The sequence below is a fragment of the Myotis daubentonii genome, chromosome 8 (genome assembly GCF_963259705.1).
Source record: "Myotis daubentonii chromosome 8, mMyoDau2.1, whole genome shotgun sequence".
NCBI lineage: Eukaryota > Metazoa > Chordata > Mammalia > Chiroptera > Vespertilionidae > Myotis > Myotis daubentonii.
This window is the reverse complement of record NC_081847.1, coordinates 26668351-26678859: the sequence shown is the minus strand read 5'-3', so window position 1 is coordinate 26678859 and position 10509 is coordinate 26668351. Positions and strand designations below refer to the sequence as shown.

The 10509-nt window shown below is 43.7% G+C and overlaps 1 protein-coding gene across 6 annotated transcripts in view; it reads left to right on the top strand.

Annotated features, from left to right (window-relative positions):
* The first annotated feature begins 394 nt into the window (after positions 1 to 394).
* The window catches only part of PLCB4 (phospholipase C beta 4), a 380146-nt gene continuing 370031 nt past the window's right edge, over positions 395 to 10509 (top strand). For 4 of the 6 annotated variants that reach the window (XM_059705567.1, XM_059705571.1, XM_059705563.1 and 1 more), the window contains exon 1: positions 878 to 1031. The gene's annotated coding sequence lies outside the window, so the exon portion shown is untranslated. Of the gene's footprint in view, positions 760 to 877; positions 1032 to 10509 lie in introns of those variants that run through there. The other 2 variants (XM_059705568.1, XM_059705565.1) reach the window with 1 other exon arrangement.

Here is a 10509-nt window from a genome sequence, read left to right as displayed (position 1 = left end):
ATTACAAGAATAAAAAGCGTTTAGAACAGTGCCGATGTAAGCGCTTTATTTATCAACAACATAAAGAAACACTTCCCCTACCCCCACGAGTGGTTTTGGGATACCAGTTTCGCCACTCCTGACACCCCTCCACTCTTTACTCCCACCCCCACCCCATGGCCCACTGGAGGCTGTGGGTCTCCCGAGGAGTGGGTGCCACTTGCCACAAGGTTCTGTGCCCCGCGACACCTATACCTACTCGACTCCGGGCAGGGACCCGTGCTGCGAAGCTGGGTCCGCGGGGGCTGCCGGGGAGACCCCAGAGGAGCGGGCAGCTGGGCGGCTTCCCCAGGCGCCCCACCCACCATCTCCCAACTCTCCCCGCTACCCGTCCCAGGAGGCTGGCCGGGGCCCCCAGGCTGCTCCCCGGGTCGGCCCGGCGCCCCCTCCCAGCCCCGCGGGCTCGCGGCGGCCCGGCGGCCAGCCCGGCCCCTGCCCACCCCCAGCCCAGCCCGGGCGCGCCGCACTGGGCATGCTCCGTAGCCTGGGCAGGTTGGGTCTGCGAGGCGACTGCTCGGGCTCCGGAGCCGGGAGGCGAGAACAAGGAGGGAGACTCGGGGGCTGAGGAGGCGGGTGCGGCGGGCCACCGGCGGGCGGAGGGGCCGGGAGCCAGGGAAGCGCCCAGCCCGGCGGGCAGGCGGGCAGGCGGGCAGAGAGAGCCGGCGCTGCCCGCCCTCCGCTTCGCCGAGGAGCCCGCCGAGACCCCCGCCCGACGCGGAGGTGAGGACCGCGCGCCTCGGAGGCGGGGAGACGGGGAGGCGGGGAGGCTGGAGGAGGGGCGGGGGCCGGCGGGAGGGCGGGGCCGGGAGAGCCGGGAGGGGGCTTGGCGGCCGCTCCTTCGGGGGGAGGGGGCGGTGGCGCCGGGAGCGGTAAGTGAGCCGCACCGCCAAGATCGCGGAGACACACGCGCGCACCCACGCGCGCGCACACTCGGGGGCTCCAGGCGGCGGCGGCGGCCGCATCCCCGGCAGCAGCTCCCGGCGAAGTGACAGGTAGGAGAAGGCATTTCGGGTCCCGCCGGAGGATGCGCCCGCCCGGGCCCGCCGGGCTGGTTGGGTCCCGGCGGATGCGTCCCGGTCGCGCGCGCGCACACCCGGATGCCCTGGCCGGGAGTCTGTGCAGGTGCAGGGTGCCAGGCGTCCGGTGCGCGCGGGGGCCCGGGGTTCCCCGCTGACACCCCCTGCCCCCGTAATCCTCGCCTTCTGGGTTCCCCCAGACTCTGTCCAGACGTTCACCGCTTCTGACTAGAAATAGCCCGGCCCGACGTGTATATGATTATTTTGGTTGGAAATAGTTGGCACCGTGCAACGCATGTAATTGTATACGCGAGTGGATCTTCTTACCTCTTCTGGGAAAATAATAGATGACTGACCAGTTCCACTTAAAACAACACCGACAGGCCAGCCCACGTTGGGGGGAGTGTTTGACATACCAGTGATGGAGAAAAAAGGTGGTCTTATTTTCAGAATTTTAAAGTTGCCTTTTCCTTACCTAATTACTCTATCTATGTAGTACAGTACTTCTGACTACAGACTTTGTAGGAGATACTGTATAGAAGTATGGAAATATGGAATTCGCCAGTTTCTAAGTGTATCTAAGTACTTTATCTAGAATCAAAAAAACTAGAATTTTTAAAGAAAAATGCAAATGCCCATTATATTTCCATAAATATGCATGTATTTAAGAGATGACCCTCAATAAAAAAACAAACAAAAAACCAACAACACCCTCTTAGTGATTTTTGCTATTGTTCTCAAGCAAGTGTTTGAAATTTAGTTTTGGCTGAAACATTTATTTTTCACCATAAATGTGATACGTGGAAGTCTATACATTATGTAGAGATAGCCACTAGTAAATCTGTATGGTTGGCAATAATGTCATTCAAACATAGGTAGCTGTATAATGTCAAATTAGAACTGCGTTTCCCCTTTAAAGAAAAATCAGTTTCCTAGAGTAAACAGAACCAAGAAAAGCAACTGGTGACTTTACCAGGGCATCTTCCAGGAGATCAAGAAAGTGTCTAGAGAATTGTGTTCTTCAGGAAGAAAAATTGTGCGTGCGTGTGTGTGTGTATAAAATTTTAACTTTATCTTTTAATTTTTTCAGAACTGTTGGATTAAAAAATATGTGGTTTAATTGAGAACCTAAATTATGAACTCTTCAAACTTCAGTGGCCTCAGTTATAGAATCATGCAAAAGAATAAAAAATCTAGCTGGGCAGGGGCTGTGCTTTAATCTCCATTATCCCAGTTATGTAATCTGGAATGCTGTGTTTTCATAGGACGGTCTTACATAGTTTTTCAGCTGGCGTTTTAATCTAGTATGTCATCTTTCTTTTGAACTGTAGAAGTTTAATAAATGATTACCATCTTGGGAGAACACCTGTTTTCATAAAAATCTACTTTTTAAATGGAATAGCATTTTTTTAATTGTCATGTTTAGGTACCTGAGACTTTTGCTGCCCAAATGAGTAACCCTTTGCATGTAATATATTATCACACATCTAAAGGTACCCTGTATTAGATTAGCGATTACCCTTACCTCCAACTATATTATTGCTCAGCCATCCGCAAGTAGTTTTGATTTCGCTTTGATGATATCATTACCCAGCTCTGAATTAATCACTGGTGAAAATGCTATTCTACAAGTGACTGTCAAAACAGAATTTCTAGGACTCCATTTGATCACTGGGTACACATTTATAACTGTCGGGATAATGCTGCCTTTATTTTACAAATGCACACCCACACAGAAGAGCTTTGTTCTGAAACACTCTTTTTTAAGTTTTATATTTGTATGCCTGAAAATGGGAGTGATGTGACACTACTTGAATGCCCTGGAATCTTGAGGTGGTGTTTTTTTTTTGTCTTATGAGGTAGTGAAATATGGAAGTTTAAAAGTATTAAGGGTTACTGGAAAGGTTTTACAGAAATGGGTTTTTAAACGTCTGAATCATCTCTTTGGTCTGTTTCATCCCCAGGCAGAGACCTAGGCAGTACCCGTAGCGCCGATATTCTGTCTTTCCCAAGAACATATCCAACTGTTTTTAGATTAATGTATACTGCTGATTTTGGCAACAGGGAGCAGTTATATTCGGCAATCCAAACGATCATGGTGCTTTCCTAGGATACCGCTGAATCCATTTGGGGGTTTGATTTATTAAGAATTGAAATGATGACTAAGTACTTGCCTCATATTCACCCCTAACCCACCCTCTCTCCACGTTACAGTTGAAGTGAAGTTGAGCTTCAGTGCTGCTCTGTTGTTTTCCTGGAACTGTTCACATAGCTATGCTAACTTGTGAAAGGATGTGATTATAAGTGAACTTACTTCTTGATATTGTGTCTGCTGCATTTTCATCCTCAAACTTTCAGATGTAGCCTGCAAACTCAAATATCAGAATTAAGGAATACCTTTTCTGGATTATTTAAAACCACATTAATAATTGGCTGCCGAGTTCACTTAATTTTTAAATGTTAAAATCTTAGGTTGAAAATAAATGTAATCATTTTGGATCACAGCCCTTAGGTAATAGAGTCCTGGGAAAGAAGATTATGTATTTCTCATGTTCCCCACAAATGCCTTTAATAGTGAACTCAAATATTTTGGGGAAAGCAAAAGGATTCTTGAAGCTTAACATTATTTAGCAGATTGTGACTAAATTATCATCTTTGTGACACTTTTAAAGGCTGAAAGAACATGTTTATTCGCTCTGCAGACTCGGGTTTTTAACAAACTGTTAACCACAGTGAATCCTATAAAACCCAGAACTTTTGCGTTTGATATGCAAAACGAGGTCAAGGACTAATGGAGCCGCTTTAATGATCACAGTTGGTATTTCAAGTCCAGACTGAAGTTTCTAAAATAGTTGCTTTTCACTTCATAATGTGAACTTCATAATGTAGGCCTTGTTAGTGGCTGTCAAAAAGATATCCACCTACACAGAGCTTTTTTTTTTTCATGGCTGTGAGTCGGCAGCAGGGACTTTCTGTGGTTTTGCCGTTGGTGTGCAAATGTTAACTGTGTTTGCGAGGACACTGCTTCATTCTCAGTACTATCCATCCTGCGTTTCTACTTCCTTGTAATATCCAGGAAATATAATAACCTTGTGCAGGTCTTTCTTACATTCCTGAGTAGTTGTTTTTCTGTTTCATAGGTTTTCTTTTGATAAAGCCTCTCCCTTAAAGGAGAAATACTTCCTCAAGATGTAGTATTATTTATCTAGTTATACACAGAATGATATAAAGGTTTTGCACACTCAGAGATTGTAGTTCTTTAACCAAATATAAAAATGAGTTTATTCCCCCCCCCCCCCCCCAGTGGAAGTAAATGCATTATTGATTAGGTGAGTGAGAATTTTGCATTGTATTGGAAATAAGCCTGCTTTCAAAAAATCACCCTCAGGGTCACTTTTCTTCTCAAGGCCTTTTTCACTTGGTTGCAACAAGCACCCCCAAATCCCATTTTCTAAAAGGCTGGCTGGAAGCGCATGCCTTTGGATGCTTTTCACATGCTGAAGGTGGAGCCCAAGTTTATAAAGGAGATGAAAGCAGTGATGGATGCCCTATGGTCCCAATTGTAGCCAGGAGATCCTTATGTACAAGAGGATGAATGACCAGCGGAGTTTTTATTTTCTCTGCATGAACGCCATCTACATTCTCTTTCCTTTTCTTTGTGGAATCAAAATAGTTGAAAGGGACATCAATCTGGAGAAGGTTTTTCACTGAACACCTCTCTTGCCTACTACCTGTAAAACCTTCCAAGAGAAGGTCACCCATGTGACCTCAAGATAGTGTTATCTTATGCCCTTGATTGGGAGTCTCCTTCACAGCTCTTCTCCCATGATCCTTTGGTGTGCTGAGGACTGGGAAATTCCACCTCTAGCTACTGAGCCACCCATGGGCCAGGAATATCATCTCTTTAAGGTACATTGCCTTTTCTTAAAGTATTCTTTTCTCCTGAACAATTCAAGGGTGTTTTTGGCTCCCAGGCACGAACCAAGAAGTGTCCTTAGAACAGGAGGAAGAAAAGAACTCAAAATAATTAATGTTAAGCAGCTCATCCAGAGGGAAGAGCTCACAGACCAGCAGCTTGACATCTCATTCTTTCCCTCAGAGCAGGAGTTCTTCACCTCAGGAGTTTGGCGGGTTCACGAATATAGCTGGCAAGTGAATTGCATCTTTATTTTCACTTACTTTCAGATAATAGGACAGGTATTAGAATTGCTGTTGATCTTGACATTTAATGGGTTCAAAAAGAAGCATATATATTTCTCTCATGTCCAGTTTTAAAGATTATTTTGATACATCAGTATAATTGGCTTCCTTTGTACTTGATTTTATGCATTTAAAAATTAAGCTGACCAGAGTCCATAGGATTCACCAGGTTGAAAGGGGGTTTGTAACCCACTTGAGGTAAAGGACAACTGCTCTAGACACACTTCCTCTCGGAGGCAGCTGGGTGGAAAAGTGGGGGATTGCTCTGTGGGCCTGCTGTGCAAGGCAGCTCAGCCATATCCCTACCCAGCAGTGCGATGTTGCTGAGAACTGCAGGTGTTGGAATCAGGCCAGACCTGAGCTCGAATCCTGACTATGTTGTGTATTCCCTGTGTGACTCTGGGCATCCACTACAAGCTTCAGGTGCCCCAGCTGTAAAATGAGAATAACCCAATAGGGCAAAAAGTGCCTGGCCCTATGAATGATGCTGGGTATTGTGTTACTGCTGCTGTTGCTACAACTGCTATTAGTTCTTTTGCTAATACTACTCATATCACTGCTCACCCTCCCATTCTCCTCCTCTATGGGGACAAATGCCATATGAAGCAGGCTGAGTCATTGCCTATAAAACTTCTCATAAGGGACACTTGCTGTAGTCCATTGATGGCGAACCTTTTGAGCTCGGCGTGTCAGCATTTTGAAAAACCCTAACTTAACTCTGGTGCCGTGTCACATATAGAAATTTTTTGATATTTGCAACCATAGTAGAACAAAGACTTCTATTTTTGATATTTACTTTATATATTTAAATGCCATTTAACAAAGAAAAATCAACCCCCCAAAAAATGAGTTTGCGTGTCAGAGGTGACACGCGTGTCATAGGTTCGCCATTGCTGCTCTAGTCCTTGGGCAATACAGAAGGTTCAGTCACCTTTTAGAGCCACTCTGAAGTGCCATATCTTCTGGACTTGCCTGTCCCCGTGCAGAGGGACCTAACATCAACTCATCCCTGCCTCAAAATTCTGTGACTGTGGGGTTTTGAAATATAACTCAGTGGGCCAGATGCTATCCCCAGAGCATCTGTGTCTCCCAGATAGGCTTTTTCGAAAGGCCACCTTAAGCCATTCAGGCCTGGAAGGAGAGAGTCATCCTCTGGAATAATTTGGGGATCTCTGATGTTTAGGAGGACGCTTCATGGCTCTTGTTTTCCATGGGTTTCAATGGGACACTCACATTCTCTGCTTTATACAGTCACAGCACCAACAGTGACAAAACAACAGACATCTGTTGAACACATCCTTTAATACTCCCAACAAAAATTTTTGGTGGTTAATAATGATATCTCTATTTTACACTTGGGGAAACTGAGGTTGGGAAAGTCAGGGAGTTAAAGTTAGGGATAGGGTTCAAACCCAGGTAGATCGACCCCAGAACTCCAACTTGAAACCACTATACTATGTTACCCACCACCCAAATACGTGCTGCTGAAACGTTTGTTACAATAAAATGTTTTTGTGACCATTATTTAAAGTCACTGGGCTGAGATATGACTGAGATGCTTCTGGCAAGCCTGCTGTGAAAGGAATTGAAATAGGCCGTTGAGGATAAAGCCCGGAGTCCTCATCTAATTCTAGGTGCTTTTGTTACTGCGGTTGCATGGGCCAGAAGTCTGAGCGCGGAAGGTCACTAAATGCTGCTCTGGGGGAGCCTGAAAAAGCCTTTGTTTTCTGGAGGGCCAGCTTTTACCTGATGAGATTTCTCAGGGTACCGATCAGGGCGTAGCATACTCTGATTTCTTGAAGGGCCAGGTAAGCAACCTGCAGCTGCCCAGGTATCAGAGAGCTCAGCGTGTGGTGGGGGCTGCTGTGGGCATGGGGCGCTCAGCCATGTCCCTTCCTAGGGAGTAGCTCCCTGCAGGTCTGCCAGGTTTCTGCCGGGTGGGCATGTGGCTCAGGGTTGCCGCCCTCTCTCCATTTGCAAGAGGCACCTGATTTATTTATTGTCAGTGCGAGATCTTCTTTTAAAATGGTTAGAAATAATTAAAATAAAAACAAATGTGTCAGCCCATGGGGTGGCCGGCCAAACAAAAGACGGTTATGGAACGCCTTTGGCTCATGAGTTCCTATTTTGAACCCTTTGTCAACTATAAGTGCTTGAAGCACTGTGTAATAGACAATGTCAGTGGTTTCATCTTTAAGTAAGCACGGTGTCTTCTTTGTTCATGCGATTTTCCCCTCCTATTTAATTTCTTACAAAGGTTGCTGTGGCCATTTATTTCCAGTGCACATAAGTTTCAGATGCTGCATTTCTGCCTGTTTGTCCCCTCTTTCATTTTTCTAAGATGTTAGCAGATATACAAAGTTGAGGGTGGGGGAGGGGGACAGAACTTGGCTTTCTCTTCTATTTTGTGGTGCCCATTTAAAATAGGAACACCTAAGCATGGAGAAATGGGGGACTTCATTTATGGGGACATGGAGGGTCTCTTGCCTGTGTCACTTATTTGAAGTCTAACCAGTCAGGGGATGTCCCCATTTCTATTTTGTAGTTGTTGTATTTGTCTTGGCCATGTAGAATGTAGATCTGTTTCTGCAGCTTAGAGTGTCAGTGTGCAGTTACTTAACAGCCAGGCTTTCTTTTGGCTCTTAAATAAGAGGTCCCATTGGATCAAGTAAGAGTGAAATTCCTTGCCAGATGGGGTTTGGATGGGTTTCTTTCACTGCACAAATCACCAAAGGCCCCTAGAATTTCTATTAATTTAAAATTTTAATTGCTTTATAAATTGATGTATGTGATACATTAATATGTTCAAGTTGAAATGATAATGCAAAAATGCAGAAGCAAAATGTAAAATGCTCTTTCCCACCTACACCCATTCCCAGATATAACCATTGGCAACAGCTTAGAGCGCCTCTTCCCTCTTCTTTTTCTATGCATTTATATATATAAGTATATATACACCCCTTATTATATAAACTGGATCCTACTGTATGCATTTTTCTGGAACTTGCTTTGTCTGCTTAAGTCTATGTTATAGAGATCTCATGTCAGTATACTACTTATCTTTTTCTTTCTAACATTACATAAAATTTGGTAATATTGATGCACTGTACTTTATTCAACCATTCCCCTGTTTTCAGTGTTGCAAACTGAAAGATTGAATTTTTTTGCACATAGATCTTTGTTCATCTGCGTGAGAATTCCTTGTAGCTTAATTCATAGAAATGGAACTCTTTGGTCAAAAGTATATGCACTTTTTACATTTTGAGAGAGCACTGCCAAATTGCCTTTAGAGATGTTCCCCATGAAATTTCTATCTCATTGAACCTCAAATTATGAACATATCCTCCAGTCGAAGCATGCCCACATTGTTATATTGCTTCACTGATTTAGTCAGATTTCACTTATAAACAGTACACCAGGAAGTGACTTTAGAAATAGTCTTTCTCCTTCAAATTCTTTGAAAATACAGTACTTAATCAAAAAGAATTTACCAGTTAAAAGGCTAATTTAAAAACTGCTTAGCATAGAGAGATCTTGTAGAATCAAAGTTGGAAATCTGTATTCGAATCAATTTGGTCAGCTGTGAGAATGAAGGCCCCGCACACCCGGGATATGTCACAAGTGCCCTTGAATATATGGTTGAAGGACTGAGGCTTAGTCTGCACAGCCAGCAGAGGTTGATAATGACCTGGGAAACTCAAGTTAATTTCATTGCTAAAAATTCTATCCAGGTATATTTATAGCTTTTGACTTTCAAATACTTAATTATTTAAAATCTCTTTCACCTTCTACTTAGAGAATTAGCAGGTTCAGAGATAATGTTGTCTTATTGAGTTTTAATAGATACCTGAAGTTAATTTCCATGATATTTAGAAATGTTATACAGACAAAGGACTATATAAATTGGAAACTACACTGTATTTTCACTTAGAGAGATACAGAGGAAAATACAGAAAATCTAGGTCACTCACTTCCAACTATTTTCAGAAATGACAACTTTAATAACTATAGTTGTTATCAATAAGATGAAATGAATTATTAGTTTATTTTTAGAACTTCGCAACATCCCTTGAAAGACTTGGAATCATCTCTAGCAAATCTTGATATGGATAACTAGCAGGAAGTAAAATATTGTTTCTGTTTTCAAAGATTGATTTGCTTCTTTCATCTGTTTCTCCAGACATCCATTTTTAAGAAAAAAATTTGGTTTGGCAATGATATTTAGATTCTGATTGTATGCCTTCTGCATATTTATTTTTATAGCATACTGTGAATTGTGGAAATATGGTAGGATTCAGTCATATTTTCTTGGCATGGAAACCTTGCACATTCAAGAAAGTCTATACTAGGTTTTGCTCATGGAAGTGCTCTCGCGTTCTACTGTTTACAGATGACTTCCTTTGAAAATCTCTGAAAGCCACAGTGGAGGGCCCCACCTGGTCACTCTAACCCGGTGTCATTCAGGGCCCTGCTGGGGACCAGATGGCATGTGTTAACCAGGTCCTTTGAGAAGGACTTAATAAAGGGATCCTTTAGGAGGCGTGGACATGTGTACGGAACACAACTGGGATGAGTGCTGAACAGGGACATAGCAGCCATGGGGAGGCAAGAAGGGCAGTTCCAGAGAGCTGTGTTCTTTTGTAGAGCAGAGGGGCACAACCTGTAATGGCTCTGCAGCAACACAACAGGGGAATAAGTAGGCCTACCTCCCTCGCCTCTTGTCCCCTAACCTCTGGCTGATAAGTTCCATTAGTTGAACCCAGACAAAAGCCAGAGGGCAAGGCAGAGGAGGAGGGGTGGGGAAGGATGGTGAATAGGTCTGGGGAGGCTAATGGCAGGATCTACCCAACTGCCATTCTGAAGGAGAGGTGTGCATGGATGAGAGGTCAATTCAGGGAGGAAAGCCTATGGTTTGGTTTTGTGGACAAAAAAGCAACAACCACACAAACAAACAACAAAAAAATCTGCAGTCACAAATGCTTATATTTAAATTGAAGTTGGGAATGTTCTATAATGCCACATGGCTGGTATCAGTAATATTTGTGGTGGATCTTAGAGTAACTGAATTTTTTTTTTAGGTTATTTGGAATGGATTGTGTTTCTTTGGAATTGCATAGAACACATAAATACTTTATGTATTTCTGGAAGAACTAAAAGTGTAGGTTATAGACAGAAGGGATTAGTAAAGTCTGCAACAAGGAGTAGAGATACCCAAGATATCATGCCTTTGCTTTTAATATTTTATGAAAATATT